We start from the raw sequence: 15,596 nt of genomic DNA, 5'->3' as shown, positions 1-15,596 counted from the left end.
ACACACTTACACCTCGAACCCCGGTGTCTTTGCATACTTTGCGGCGCGTGGAGATGCTTATTGTTGGGGGCAGCTGGACCTTTCTTGCGCACCTGCTGCCAGCATGACATTCGACCTTGTGCCGCAGCCCCTCTCTGTCCCACCCACACACCTCCTGGCCGTTGATTACATTGCGGCGCGTGACTTTGATTTGATTTTTAAATGATTCTTTTAGCAGCTTGACTCTCTTTCGCCCATCTCGCCCAGGTTCTGGCATCGTTAAAGGTCAACAAAAGGACGACGCTTTGGCTGCTTTTTATCACCGCCAGCGGAGAGAGAGAGGGCGGATCAATCTGGTGTGGAAAATGCCAACAAAGTTATATTCCTTTAATGCAATTAAGCCACGTGTCGTCGTCAAAGTTTGTTTTATTAACTTGTCTTCTTGGAAATAAGTGCTCGAGATTGGTGGGAAGGTAAATTGTGGGTAGTGAGCGAAAAACAAGGGCAGGCTCTTCACTTCATTGGCCTAAGAGCGGCCTTGGTTGAAAAGTTGTTGAGTAATGGTCTCATATAACCATATTCCTAAAAGTGGTATGTCTATAGTTTAAATACTAAGTTTTAAATAAATTAAATTTCTATATTTCTTATATAATTAATTAAGCATTCGCCACCATAAGCAATTTGTCATCCCTATATGCCACCCAACTCCTCTGAGACAACTCGAACCATTAATTCAACAGAGTTTCCCCGAAAATGCTGTTAGGTTTCAATTAAAATCAAATAAATTGCCCAAGTTGGCCAAGTGACGTTGATAACCGCAGCATTGTGAGCGGAGGTGGTAAATGGGCAGGGGAAATGTTTAAAAATAGTTCGCAGCCGGCCGCGGTGACCATGAGAAAGTTTTCCCAAAGCGGCCGGCCGGCTTAGAATTCCATTAGAAAATGGGGGCGGGGATGATGTAAGAGGTAGTCGAAAGGCTGCGAAATGTAGGTGGGGTGAACGAGCAGTGACTTGGGGCCTGGGGACGACAATACCCACACAGCTTGTACTCAGTGCTTCCAATTTGGCTCTTGTCAAGTAAAATTAGCTTGAAATACTTAAATTTTATTAATGGTTTTCCTCCATGTTTTTTGATTTGCTTAGCTTATAAACTAAAAGATTGTTTTTTTTTTCTTTGGGGATGACGTTAAAATAATTGTTTTGATAATTGCCAAAATAGACAAGTTTGTAAAGGTCTGGAAGTTGGGAAACATTTAAAAGTCAGTAAAACTCACACCAAACTTTTTGAAACAATTTTTATTTTCTTAATTTAATAAATTTTAGTTAGATTAAATTTTTTTTCTATCTTTTTTTTTAATGGTTAGACCAAAATACAATTAAAACTCACTGATCCTTGAACGACTTAAATTTACCCTAGTTTAAAAAAAATATTCTAACTGAAAAATTAAAGTTTATTTTTTCCAATTAAATTTAAGCACGTTCTTTATTACTTATTGAATTCAAAAAAAGTATAAAAAAATTTTTTTTTCCAACTGAAATATGGTTAGGCCTGGATTATTTGCTAAAAGTTGAATCACTGAAAAACATTACAAAAGGAGAAATACAAAAACATTTTTTGGTGGAAAAAAAACTGAGAATGTACAGACATTTTCCTATTAAACGGTTTATAAATTAAAAGTGTTTAGAAGCGGAACAGATTGTCTTTAACGGATTAACTAATTAACTAATAACGACTTAAAAAAATAGTCTTTCTTGGTCATAATTGGATAATGTTTCTATTTTAAAAGATTCATAAGAAGAATTCCTTTATTAAGATAAGAGGAATATGCTTTAGCTATTTTTTGTTGGCTATAGAAGCCACCACAGCTCACAACGATGGTGGCCATGGCCGTGACCGTGGCCGGTACGTCAATGCAGCGAGGTGTACGGCAAGGTCACAGCTCGCCGAGAGGGTGGGAAAAGGGGGGTGTGCATGGTGCAATAGTCCTTGCACTTGAACTTGCGCACGCGGCCGTTGCATGTGCCCCACTCGACACAAAAGGGGGAGGGTCGACATCCACTGCCGGGTGGGTTTTTTGACCTTCAGCCGGCGAGCTTTTCCATCGAGCTTATTTTTAGTAACAGGTTCAGTTGGATAGAACCCCAGAAAGAGACGGGGAGAGTGCGCCTGTATGCATTGAAAGGTCATTCGTTTGGCTCTGGATGTTCAAGGTCATTGCTGCAGCCAGCAATCGTGGCAATCGTTGCCCCCACAACGGTAATTGCCCACCCTAGCAGCCCGTCGAAGCCCAGGGGGTGGGAAATTGGGGGTTGGGCGTTGACATTGACGCAAATTGCCGAGGGTCAAGTGCAGTCGAGCGCTGACTGCGTAATAAGAATGAATCAAATTAGTTAAGCGCCACTTCTGGGGGAACCACTTTGGCAGCTCGGAGAAATTCAACCGCCCCCTACGGTCGTCTTGAGGGTTTTAGGGGGTGTGTTGGTGGTTTCTGATAGCTGAGAGGCCAAAAGCGAACAGAATAACAGGTGCTAAATAAGAAGAAACTGTACAAGGGAATCCAAGAACAATATATAATCAGCTACGTAGAGCGTATGAAACCAGCAAATTGAAGAAAAAATTAAAATAATAAATTTATGTAGAACTCAAATGGATTCTTTAGAACTCATTTCGGTCAAACTTTTTTTGTGGGTAATTAGGATGTAATCAAAACAACCAAAAAAAACAGAATAAGTTATAAAAATGTCCATAATATTCCATGATTTTTGTAACTTCATCATATAAAATTAATTCTCGCCAGTACCACGCAAAAAATTTCTAAAATAACTTTTGCAAAAATATGATGATTTATAAAATGTTCTACGATTTCATGAAGCTGACAAAATATTCAATTTATAATTCGACATTCCATTCATTTTATTTGCCAAGCTGCTTACGTCTTTGAAAAGAATTAAGTTTGAACAAAAGTAATGTCAGAATTACTTTGAACTGCCTTGCCTTTTCAAGCCAAAGTCTTAGGGAAACATAAAAGGAAGATAAGGGCGTGAGTCACTATACCAACCCCCTGGAGAAACCACAGCACCTCTGGTTGTCCTAGACAGCAAAGCCTCTTAAAAAACCGTTCACCGCGTATGAATGGGCAAAGTTTGCGCATATATGGAAGCTTAATCATCGAGTTGAAATTAATCAGGGACAAACAAAAAAGATGAAGAGCGATGCATGTATGTAAATGAGTTCTTTGTACCGCGTATATGTATGGGCATGCATTTAATATCAAATGATATGCAGAGCACAATTAAAAATGTTGACGCTCGTGTCAGGTCATAGACCGATGGAAAGACCATCGAGATTCCGATCGTTTCGGGCATTGTACTCCATAAAGCGTGGGGAGGTATCTCCGGAGGAAGCTGGCACTCGCGATCATGACGGAACAAAGTACTTACTCGCCCTAATTAAGCGGTCAATGGGCGGTTCAAGGGTGCGGTTCTCGACATCCCCGGGGACCTCAACTTCTGCGGTTAATGCTAATGGACTAGGGGTATTCGAGATGCGATCGTGGCACGACATTACGGCTTTAGTTTAATTAAAAAGGCTAAGCTTATCAATTGCATTTTGAGAGGTTAAAAAGAAAATGTAGTGATGGTAATATTACCCCTTTATCCTACAAAGAAAAAATTCACATTTTTATTTTTTTTTTAATCAGGTTACTGATCTAAACTTTGTTTATATTATTTTACAATATTTGTTGAAAAAAATTTAACATTTCGTATTTTATATGATATGATAAAATATCACGTTGATATGTTTGAATCATAAATTTTACATAAATCATATCGACTTTATATTGATAAGAAATAAGGTACAATTTACCCTTTTTCATATCGAATTTTGTTTCTGTGTATATATATTGAGACAAAACTAATTTTATTTACAAAATTTTATAAAAACAAAACTCCACAAAAAATTGATCAACTCACGACTTGCTCACATCCCTGATAATGCATTTAATCGCTGGTCTCTGATTCCCTCGCTGAATTCAAGGCAAAACACAATATGCATAAGTCCAGGGACCAAAGCAAACTTTCAAGTGCAGCGGCGACAAAGAATAAAGGGAATCTGGGAAAGAAATATGGGGAATTGCAATGCCAGCGTCAGCGACAAAGTTCAGGGTCTGCCAGCTGCTCTTCTCTTCTGATTTTCCAAGATCTTTCTTTTTCTTTTGTCTGCGGCTGCATTGGATGTTCTCGCTTTTGGGCATGCTGCACAGGAAGCGGCTAATAAGTGCAGAGAAAAGACAAAAGAATGCCGGAAATACGTTGGCGACTCAATCAACTTGTCCTTGGAGGCCCGAAGTGCGTGGAGTACGTGTGGTCAGATTTCCGTCTTTGTATCATATGTCTGCCTATAACAGTAGTTATACCCGTTACTCGTAGAGTAAAAGGGTATACTAGATTCGTGCAAAAGTATGTAACAGCTAGAAGGAAGCGTTTCCGACCCCATAAAGTATATATATTCTTGATCAGGGTCACTAGCCGAGTCGATCTAGCCATGTCCGTCTGTCCGTCTGTCTGTCTGTCTGTCTGTCTGTCTGTCTGTCTGTCTGTCCGTCTGTATGAACGCTGAGATCTCAGAAACTACAAAAGCTAGAAGGTTGAGATTTCCCACACATATTCTTTGGCTTCCTACGCAGCGCAAGTTTATTTTAGCCGAGCGCCACGCCCCCTCTAACGCCCACAATCGCCCACTAACGATTTTAAAATGGGTCCTGCGCCCACATCTTTAAAGATTTCCGAGAAGTATAAATGCAATTTTGTTGTGTATATTTATACCTATCGAAATGTAGAAGACATTTTTCAAATCGGACCATTCATTAAAAAGTTATACGCAATCAAAAATTATATATCTATCTCCCTCGCACTCCCTTTAGCTGAGTTACGATTATTAGTCGGGACACCAACCCGACACAGCGTTCGCACTCCCTTTAGCTGAGTGACGGGTATTAGATAGTCGGGACAATAACCCGACTATAGCGTTCTCTCTTGTTTTATATTGGTTAGTTCAAAAAAATTTTGAGACATCAGATGAGTTTGGGTATTTCCAACAAATTCTCATGCTAATTTTTTTATATTCAGATGATCGTAATTAGCATAAAAAATAAAAAAATATATTTAAGTTGCAAAACTTTTTTGTTTTCTTTCCTGCATCTTTTTTTAAAGAAAGTTTCTCAAAACAAAAGACCAAGGAATCTCGACGGTGAGACATGAGACTCTTGGCCTTGGCATGAATCGGCGAGGATATCGTATAAAGACATCTTGCCGAATACTCTTCTTTGGTACTCTGCATTTGGTGTCCTCCGGGGGGTATTTTTTTTCGGTGCGTGATTTACGGCCGGTTTGCGATGAGTTATGAAAACAGCTCAGCACTTCAACAGTTGCGTTTGGGATGAGTTCGTCTCGAATGCACATCACGTTCTCTTCCAGCGGAGAGATGAGAATAATTCGGGCAATTACAGGGACAGACAGTTGGGATCTGGGATCTGGCATCGGGTATTCTTCTGTCCCATGCAGATTTCTGCCTTTCGCCGTAATCTGGAATCAAAGGCAGGCAATGAACCCGTTCCTCCAGCTGCCATAAATAGATTCTATTTTCTTTGTGCCCGCGAAGCTAATTCATCTCGTGTTGGTCCATTGACTCCCCAGGGAGCTGGGACTCCCTTTGTTTATTATTGGTTAGCCCGCGGATTTCTGTTTACTGCAGATTTTTGTTTTGCCATTTCATCGGCCCCTTATCGGCCACTTGGCGGTAATAATAAAATAATAATAAACACGGTTAGCCCTCGGCTGCCGGTCTGAGTTGTCAACTCTTGTTTACAGCAGCTGAGTGGAATGAACGCCAGCGGTTTGTTGATCTCAACCGATCGAATCGGATCGCTCTCCCTGGAAACCCCAAGCTGAGATGGCAATTTCAGGACAGAGGACAAGATGGTCAGCGATTCTGGCAGGAAATGAGTTGAAATCGGATCCACTGTTCTTTAATGAAAAAGATATTCGATTACTGTATAGCAGGAAATTAAGTTAAAGGTCGGTTTGCTAACAAAAATAATCAAGGATAAACTATTTTATTTTTCAGTTAAATATAGATTTTTATATTTGATTAACAGATGGGCTATGAAAAAAAACAAGAAAATATTTTTAAAATGTTTAAATTTAAGTTACATTTTTGAAAGCTAATATTATTTTCATTATTCATATCATCATAAATAAAATCCAAGTAAAACCTCTCTAGATCCCGACATTTATACTTTCCCAGTCCAATTGTCCGATCCAGACTTGGGTCAGGGTCACATATTCGGGGCATTTAAAGCCGCACAATGAAGAGCGCTGCGGAATTGGGTCAAGTTTGGTGGGTCCACGAATTCGGCAGAAGAAAACAAACTGCCACAAACAACTACATACATCCGACGGCAACAACTTCGCCAACAACCAAGAGCAACGGCAAACAACGGCGCACCGAAAATTGAAGTCAAGGTGTCGTCGAAGGTTTTTCCGCACTGCGAGGGCTCTGCGGGTATTTAGAGCGTCAATATTTGGATCTGGGCGTTGCTAAACAGCCGCAGCAATTTCGGTTTCACTCCGACTGACCTTAGGTCTGTCCCTCGGTCTTTATGTCCATCCGTCTATCTGGTATCTATCTGCTGCTGTCCAACTGCGATTGCTTTCGGCGCTTCGGAGACCCGACGGATTTGGGTTGGGCGCTTGAACTTGAGCGGCCAGATCCGCTGAAAAGGCTGGCCGAAATTGGAAAATCAAGCCCAGAAGTTTTTGAGAGTCGCCCGCATAAACGAATCACGGCCGACCCCCGAATCCATTCCGATCCGATCTGATCGGAACCAGTTTTCCTTCGCATATCTCAATGATTCGCCTTTGGATTGGCCATTCATTCATATGGATATGCACGATACACCGTTATGCCGCCACTTCCGATTTCGAGTCGCTTATTTGTTTATCAGCGCGATTTACGATTCCGATTCCGATCTCAGTTTCATTTTTCCTCGGCCCCCAATGACAAGTGACAGCCTTAGATTCAGATGTGGGGCCAGCCCATCGATCGCGACCAACTTCCTGAACGAATCCACCAATTAATCACAACTGAGCGTCGAAAATTGTTTATTAGCCGTCGAAAAGTGTCAATATAATCTGCAAATAGCGCTAAGTGATTTACTATCAGTGATTCGATTTGCCAAATTCGTTGAAGATAATCTTTGAAAAATTATTATATTGTTTTGTTTAATAGTCCGTTAAGGAAAAGTATTATCATTTTATATTTGAAATATAGTTAGCGTTATCAATTCCATTGGGCATAAAAATGGATCTGTAAACTCAAAAATTATGACGTTATACCCATGACTTTGTATTTACTTTTATATATAGGTATTTATTTATTTCGTTCATTTACAATAAGCTTCTTAGGTAAAAGATAAAACGCCAAGGACATATTTGTTTCTCCAAACGGTTTTTATTTCTTAGCTTGTTTATTTATTTTATTATTAAATTAAAAATATTTGGATTCAAAAACAGACCAATAAATCTTGCTTGCAAAAATTGTTTAAGTAATGTTATGAAAATATTGTGATTATATACAATGTATATTATACAATTGTTTATGATGAAATATTAAACAAAATTTAAATCAGCTCAATTAGAAAAAACAAACAACAATAGCTTGATGAGATTTTAACAATGAATAAATATCACCCTTTAAATTATTTGCTTTTAATTTAAGCAAATTTAAATTTTCATTAACCGAACGCAATTATTTAATTGAGTGCTAGCTCCTGTACAAATTTGTGTTAATTTGAAGTATTATTATAAAAATAATCTCAAAAAGAAAATTTGCTTTAATTGAACTTATTTATTAATCACTGAAAATTAAATTTTTTATTTATGTTCTAAAAATGTATTAAAACATTCTATGGCAGTGCTCGTGAATTTTCTTGGTAAAATAATTTGAAAGACAAATTTATAGAAAATGCCAAGTGCAAATCTTAAAAATCCCCTGACAAGAGGCCATCAAAGAGCAGCAGCCAATTATAATTATTACTCGAGTCTGAGCCAGTTTTTTACTTCAGAAGCTTTTTGCAGGTTCGCAAATTTATCGACGTTCTGTCTGGCACGGCAACCAGTGCACACACAGATACGCACACCCACAGACGCACAATCGCACACACACACCTACCGACTGACAAACGTCCGTCTCACAAAAAAAAAAAGAATAAAGAAAAAACGTAACCTTGATCTTGGCAATGTGATAACCTAACCTTGAACAGAGTATTTGATTTTTGTTGTTTCTGCCTTTGCCTTCTTTTTGTATTTGTTGATTTTTTGTTTTTTGCTTTTTCTTTGTATACATTTTAATGCCTTTTTACTGTGTCTCGCTGCTGGATTTTATTTTAGAATTTGCTCTTTACTCAGCGCTGTCTGCACTTTCAATTAAGCCCCCAGTAGAATATGCCCCCACCCCCAACAGCGCCCACTTCCCTTGGCGCCAAAAAACGCCAAAACAGATCGGCGATTGCGATAAACGATAACCGAGCGCTGCTGGTCAAGCGTTTTTGGCTTCCGCTTTGCAACGGCTTTGGAAAAATAAATAAAACAAAGCCCGAAACAAAAACTACTCACCGCCATCCAAGTTCAGCTCATTAATTAAAAGCACGAGCGAGCCCCCAGCGTTGATTATTCAGATCTTTTATTTTATGAGTCGATGTGATTGGAAACGACCGAATATCCCCCTCTCTCTCAAACATTAAATCTCCATCTCTATCTGTCGCACGTTGGCGCCGTGATAAATGGGCTTAAATGGAGAATAGCCACGGCCTAGTCTTCTTCGATGTTATGGTATCTGATCTGGAAAATGTCAAGTTCGCATCTTAAAGTCTATGAGCAATACCCGTGAGTCGTGACTTTATGATGATATTCCAAATCTACAGAAAATTCTATATTAGAATACAAAACTCTGTAAAACTTAGAATATTAAAAGTAAACGGAATATTTTATAAAAACTAAAAAAATGTAGTTATAAAATAATTGTATCTTTGTGAGAATTAGGAGTGGAAATTAACATTAACATTTTAATCAGAAAATATTTTTGGAACTTGAGAGTCCGGAGCTCAGAATGTTATTCTTCTCCCCCAAAATTTTTCCCACACTGCTTTCTTTCAGCTTTCGTTCCCCAATTATCGTTCGCTTTCGGCATTCTGTCAGTCTGCCCCATAATCAGTTTGATTTTATTTCACTTCGCTTATTCATTGTACTCGCTTACTTTATTTTTCTGATTGTCATGACGCGTCCTTGACCTTGACCATAAACCCGAATTTTGAGCTTCACTTTGTTCCCTATTTGCTTCTTTCTTTTCAAAGCTGTTTTCGAGGCGGTTTTGTGTGCGAGTTTCTGTTTGCGGGGCTGCTGTTTGCTAAATTATCGCTTAATATTCAGTGTGGCATTTGTTGATTTTAATTTTGTTAATTAGATAAATAGAAATGTGTTGTTGTTACCGGGACGGGGGACTTTCCATGCCGACCTTCACCTTGTTGCTTGGGCTGTTGTTATTTGCAAATATTTTGCCAAATAAATCAGTTAGCCCGTAAAATTCTAAGTAAATATGGTACGGGGCAAAAACAAGCGACGCGAAGTAATTCAACAAAGTTCGAGTACATTTGGTAGAAAAAATGTATTAAAAATTCCAAGCCAATGCATGACACTGATTTCAATGCACTCTCTGTTGTTGTTTTTTATATTTATATTTTTGTTGTTATTTTATAAGGTACCGAGTTACTCCAGACAATAACAAAACAAAGCGAGGCGTCCTTGAAAGCGCGACAGGCCGCTAAACTCGAAAACGCTGGCGGCGACGCAAATAACTCACAATGCACGGGGCAAAAACAGGAGGGACATCGCCCAGAAAGAGACGGAAACAGCGGAGGGATAGAGACGGGGACATATCAGAAGAGCGAGAGCGGTGGATTTGACGTAGCTATCGTCTGATTCAGCTGGAATGCAAAAAAGGCACTTATTAATATGCAATTCAATTTCCATTAATTATAATACAAATAACGCAAATGTATTTACAATCTATACGAAACCTTTTTATTGTACCCCTTTTTATTGATACCTGCGAGTGCCATGCAAATCGAGTCCGGGCACCCTTGAATTTGAACCGATTGTAACTTACACAAGTTATACGCATACCCATTAGACCCTTAAGAAAGGTACGGGGAATATTGGTCTATGCGAAATTAAAAAATATTTAAATATATTATATTTTTTATAATATTATTATCTGGTCGCTGAAACTGAATTCTTCTGCTATAAAAACAAAGCCTTTTTTATACACTTGCTTCTTTTAAAAAATCCGTCAATCCTCAAATTTAATTTTAAATATATTACTATTGCAATTCATTTTATTTTGACTAAATATTACTTACTTTAGTACCTTTATTTCGCGCTTAGCTGTCGTGTATATTTTTATATTTAGCTGTACAAGGTATTATAGGCCTTCTCTCTGTACTTGTTGCATTTTGCTTTCGTTCCATTTAATTTAATTTTATTTACATATTTAGCTCGCCCAGAGAAAAATTAGCTTATAGCGAGTTCAAGGATTTTTCGCCCCTTGTCCGGCAGAAAACTTATACAATACTGAATGCTTCAATTAATTGATTGCACTCTGTTGCAAAATTTAAATTTGATTTATTTCACATCTCTTACCATTCATTAAGGTAATTTTTTTCTGTAACACAGTGTTATCGATCGAAAATATATAATCTCAAATGCTAGATGATCCAAAGTGCACGTTTCGTTGTTTTCAAATCGAAATTATTTGATTCGCAGTTCGTTAGACCTCTCACACAAACATCGACACGTGTGCACCTCAAATTGATTAATTCAATAAATAGTTTCTAATCCAAAAAGTGCTATGATGAACGACTTTCGGCGCGCGCCAAATCGAACATGGAAAAAGAACAAGTGGCCGAGAAACAGGAATGAAGCGCGACGGACAAAAAGCTATAAAAACGAAATAGCAACCACGGCAACAGTATTAATAAGCAATAATTGCCCAAGGTCGACATGAGAATTCTGCCTTAGAACAACAGCGAAAAAAACAAGCTTCGGAGGGGAAACAGTCCTACTAGCAGGTGGATATATGGGTACATATGTGTATTATGACACAAAATGAGCTTGCATTTCTGCAAGTGTGAAATTTTCAAAAGGAATAACATCAACAAAAATCCCATTAAAAAGTTAATAGGAAATTGTGCTTAGGTAATTTGCCAAGTTTATACTGGATTGGGATTTACAGGGCTGAAATGCGTAATCCGTTATGACTAAACCTTAGATCGCAAATTAAAATGGGGAGGGAAAAATAAATTAGAGCCCAGTAGATTCCTACATTGGAATAAACCATTTAGTTTCAGAATACTAATATCCAAAGAGATAAAAGCATACGCGATTTTTTTACACTTAAAATAGATTTAACTGCTAAGTTTTAATCATTTGTAATGGTAAAATCTTTAAAAAATCGTTAAGATATAAAACTTTTAAAATTAAAAGTATATACTTGTTGTTTCCAATAAGTTTCTTTATTATTTAAGAACTGTGAGCTACAGTATTATCTTTTATTTCCCCAAATGTGCTTGGCTCATCATTTTGTTATGTCACATGATGCTTAAATATTTGCCTGCAGTCAGCACCTCTTAGCCAATTGCGCATTCATTTCATGGTATTCCTATTTAAATGATCCCATCCCAAGAACAAAAACTATTTTCGAAAAATTGTTTTGTCACTCAAATCTTTACATTGTTGTCAGCCGTTCAGCGATTGTGGTTCTGGGCAATAGATGTCCGAGAATGATCAAATTTTGCCTCTGCCTTTTTTGTTTGATTTTTTTGCTTTCGCAGTCGTTATTTGATCGCAACCAGAAACGAGTAGCCGCTGTGGGAGTGAGTGGCGGGGGGTGAGGCGGCGGTTCGGGGGGAGGCTGCCCAAGGCGTCTCTGTGTTGCTCGCGCTGAATAATTAAGTGCGAAATAAATTAATTTCGGTAGAACTTTTTAGCATGCGTTGTGTGGCATTTTAGTCAACAGCCAGCACACAGAGAAGTATGAAAACTTATCAAGCAGTTTAACCATCTCGAATGGCAAACAAGAAATTATGGCTCCTAATAGACGGGCAAGGTCAAATCAAAGCATGACTCAAGGCGAAATATGCGTGGGCTGTTGGTTGAATAAGTATTTTGTTTTGAGTTTTCCGATTAATTAACATAAAGTCACAACATCTGATACCTTTTTTTATTAAATATTATTGTGCCCCTCTGAAGTCACTGAAAAAGTATTCATTTCTACATTTTATTCATTTGTCAAGCTATGTTAATTTTAGGTTTTTTTATTTAAAATGTAAGAATAAAATTATAAATTTTAGAAAAAATAATTTATAATTAATTGAAGGTATTTTAAAATATTTAATACGAAAGAGGTCATTAGGTTAGGTCACTTTTTATTTTGCACATTTGCTTTATTACTTCACACAGAAAATAAATCAACAACACAAATGTTTTTCCTTCGGGCAGAAAAAAAAACAATATTTTAGAAAAGGTCTGTAAGGTCTGTCGATATACCTCACCAAAATGTTTCTTTGCGTTATAGTTTTAAGAAAGTACACTGTTCCAACTTATTACTCTCTACTCTATATTTTTTCAAAATATTCGTATTCCAGTTTATGAAAGAGACCATAGTTATATTTTAGAGGCACGAAAAAGCTAATATTTGTTCCACTTTTAAGACTGAAGACAACTTAACTGAAAAATGAGACAGTAAAACAAATTCAATCATCGACTCCAAGCGAAAGCTGAAACGAAAAGGAAAACAGTTGAGTGCAACAGGCGGCGAAAGGAGTAAATAGTTTGGTGGTCGGAGAGCGCATATTGTTGAGCATACAACTTATTTCAAGACATTTTTAATAACTGACAAATTTAAAATTGATCTCCAACTAACCGCTGACCTCGAACTCGAAGGCAGCCCCTTGCAGCCGCCTCTGAGCATTAGGGGTACTCAGCGAGTGGGGCAGTCGGTTTTGTGAAAGTTGCGGCGCGAAAGTGAAAACTGATTTGAAGCTGAAAATGTTGCGCCGGCGCCGGAGACATGGAAACCCACTGACATCAATTCCGCGGATGAATGAAAAGAGGGGGGAGAAAATCAGAAAATAAAACTGGCAGCACAATAAGCGAGTATCCAAATGTTTGAGCAACTGGAGCCGTCTTTATGTCACAGCAATTAAATTATTTCAGGCGAGCGCTGGGCAACAGGTAAAAATAAACGCTAAAACAAATTATATTTATTTGCATTTATTTGCCATAACAAAAGCACACAGGCACAACGTTTGAAAAAAAAAGAAAACAAAAATATATTGAAACAAAACCCGAACGACCTTGAATGGCTGGCCTGCAAGCAAAACAGGCAAAATAGGAACATTAAAAAAGTTAAAAATTAAAAAATATAAATTAACCGAAATGCAATTAAACCCACCAAAACAGATATAAATAAATATAAATAGAGACAGAGATGGAGACAGCGAGCAACTGTTTTGTGTTTAGAACTTCAGCTTCAAATTATTTATATAGACCAGTTAAGCAAATGAAAAGCGAGACTTGAAAAATAAATGATTCTGGTCGAAGTTTTGAATGCACAAATAGATTTTACAATTTTGTTCCCTTATACATAGGTTGAAATATCTTATGACCTTTAACAAGTTCAACTGTTCTTTCACATTATCATACAAGAACACTTATTTTTTTATGGAAAGTTTTTAACAATTTTTGTTTTGCTTGCGTCATTGTCTATTAAGTGAACAGCTTAAAAGCCTTAGAAAACGATCAATAGTAGCAAATAATAGTACCTAATAGTAAAACTAAGTAAGTTTATACAGATGGATATTTTTTTTACTTTACTTCATTTTTCAAAATATTGTAAAATTGTAATATATTTAATATATTTTTTATTTTTTTTTTTACAAGTTTTTAAATTTTCCACAATGGAATCCTAAAAACAATTTCAAACAGAATAAAAAGGAAAACTACTTTTCAAAAGTCTTTTAATATTTTATTGAATCTTCCGCTGGTGTTGCTTTGTTGTCATCTTTTAAAGATATTTCTTATTGGGCTTTCCCTTGATTCATTGGTTCTCATTCACTTTTTGTTTAAGAATCGACTTTAGCCATTTGCGTATTTGAAATCGTTGTTTGCATCTGGACTTATTGTATGACTGTATGGAGTTTTTGTATCTGCATTATTCATGGTTGACGTGCAACTTGGCAACTTGGCATGGAGATAAAAATAAAGTAAAAAAGAGCTGCCGTTTTGGGTCATGATGACGTCCACTTGGAAGCCGCGTGCCGGCTTCAATTCACTGGATTCGATTCCATTTCATTTGAATGCAATGTGCACTTGGCCATGCAACGGCGACGTGAAAGAGAGTGCACCACAGAAAAAGATGGAGAGAGCGGCACAATCGCGCCAAAATGGCACATGGCAGAAACTTTTAGGCTGATGACTAAGCCAAGAGTAACAGAAGAACTAAACGTTCGAGAGTCTCAAGAGATACTACTTAATTGGAATCTAAGAGTATATTTATATGAAGAGAAAATCATCCGAAAGCTTTCTTCTCTGTTTTATTCTGTGGTGAAATGAAAAATTTAAACGTATTTAAGAGTAGTGTCGAGAGAAAACCGTTAAAAAAGCTACTTTAATAATTTTGATTCTTTTGATTTTTTAGGGGAAACTAATTTTTTTCGATTGAAAATTATAAACTTTTTTAGTTTAAACAAAAACAAAAAAAAACATTATTAAATTGACGACCAAATTGGTTTTTTTATTCGTTTACATTTATACTTGCACAAAGAATTTGATCACACTCATAGAAATTTTCCGGTAAAATCGCCCTAAAAACAAGGAAAATCGCCCTAAAACGGGGGTCAATGGCGACTAGGCAACAAAATAAGGGCAAATTGCCCTAAAAATACGGGTGAATTTGTCATACATTTAGGACGATTTTTCGTAGATCTAGGGCGATTTTTCTATTTTCAAAGGTAATTGCCCTAAAAATAAGAAATGAGACCCTTAAACTAAAGGCAGTTTCCTTTAAATCCAGGGCGATTTTTTTGGACTTATAGGCGAATTGCCCTGGAAATCGGGAAAAATACCTTTAAACTAAAGGCAATTTTTTATAAATCTAGGGTGTTTTTCTGGATTTTAAGGCGAATTGCCCTAGAAATAAGGAAAAATATCCTAAAACTAAAGGCAGATTTTCATAAATCTAGGGCATTTTCCCTGGATTTATAGGTGAATTGCCCTAAAATATGCAAAATGCTCCCCAAAATTTCACGGCCATTTTTCATAAATAAAAATACAATTTTAATATATATTTTTTTTGGAATGGATTATATCGGATTTAAAAATTATAAATAATAAATAACTTTAAAAGAAACGGCTTCCCGAGTCTGCAATGGTGAGCTTCGTGTTCTTGCTCCCGGCGTCCTTTTTTCTTCTTGCTGTCGGCACCAACACTGAATGGATCG

The 15,596-nt window shown here is 37.2% G+C and overlaps 2 long non-coding RNA genes across 3 annotated transcripts in view; both read right to left on the bottom strand.

The window, feature by feature from the left end:
- Positions 1–15,596, bottom strand: part of LOC108055590 (uncharacterized) — a 131,246-nt gene that overhangs the window by 114,543 nt on the left and 1,107 nt on the right. The gene's annotated exons all lie outside the window — the stretch shown is intronic.
- Positions 8,548–9,665, bottom strand: LOC138913166 (uncharacterized). 2 transcript variants are annotated; one of them, XR_011418811.1, is made up of 3 exons: positions 9,528–9,665; positions 9,296–9,456; positions 8,548–8,957 (listed from the first exon to the last, which is right to left on the bottom strand). It is a non-coding gene; the product is annotated as an uncharacterized lncRNA (long non-coding RNA). The 2 variants fall into 2 exon arrangements; XR_011418810.1 differs by lacking the exon at positions 8,548–8,957 and adding an exon at positions 9,092–9,238.

Source organism: Drosophila takahashii, chromosome 3L (assembly GCF_030179915.1).
Source record: "Drosophila takahashii strain IR98-3 E-12201 chromosome 3L, DtakHiC1v2, whole genome shotgun sequence".
Taxonomy (NCBI): domain Eukaryota; kingdom Metazoa; phylum Arthropoda; class Insecta; order Diptera; family Drosophilidae; genus Drosophila; species Drosophila takahashii.
The sequence above is the reverse complement of the archived record's forward strand: the minus strand, read 5'-3'. Positions and strand labels throughout refer to the sequence as shown.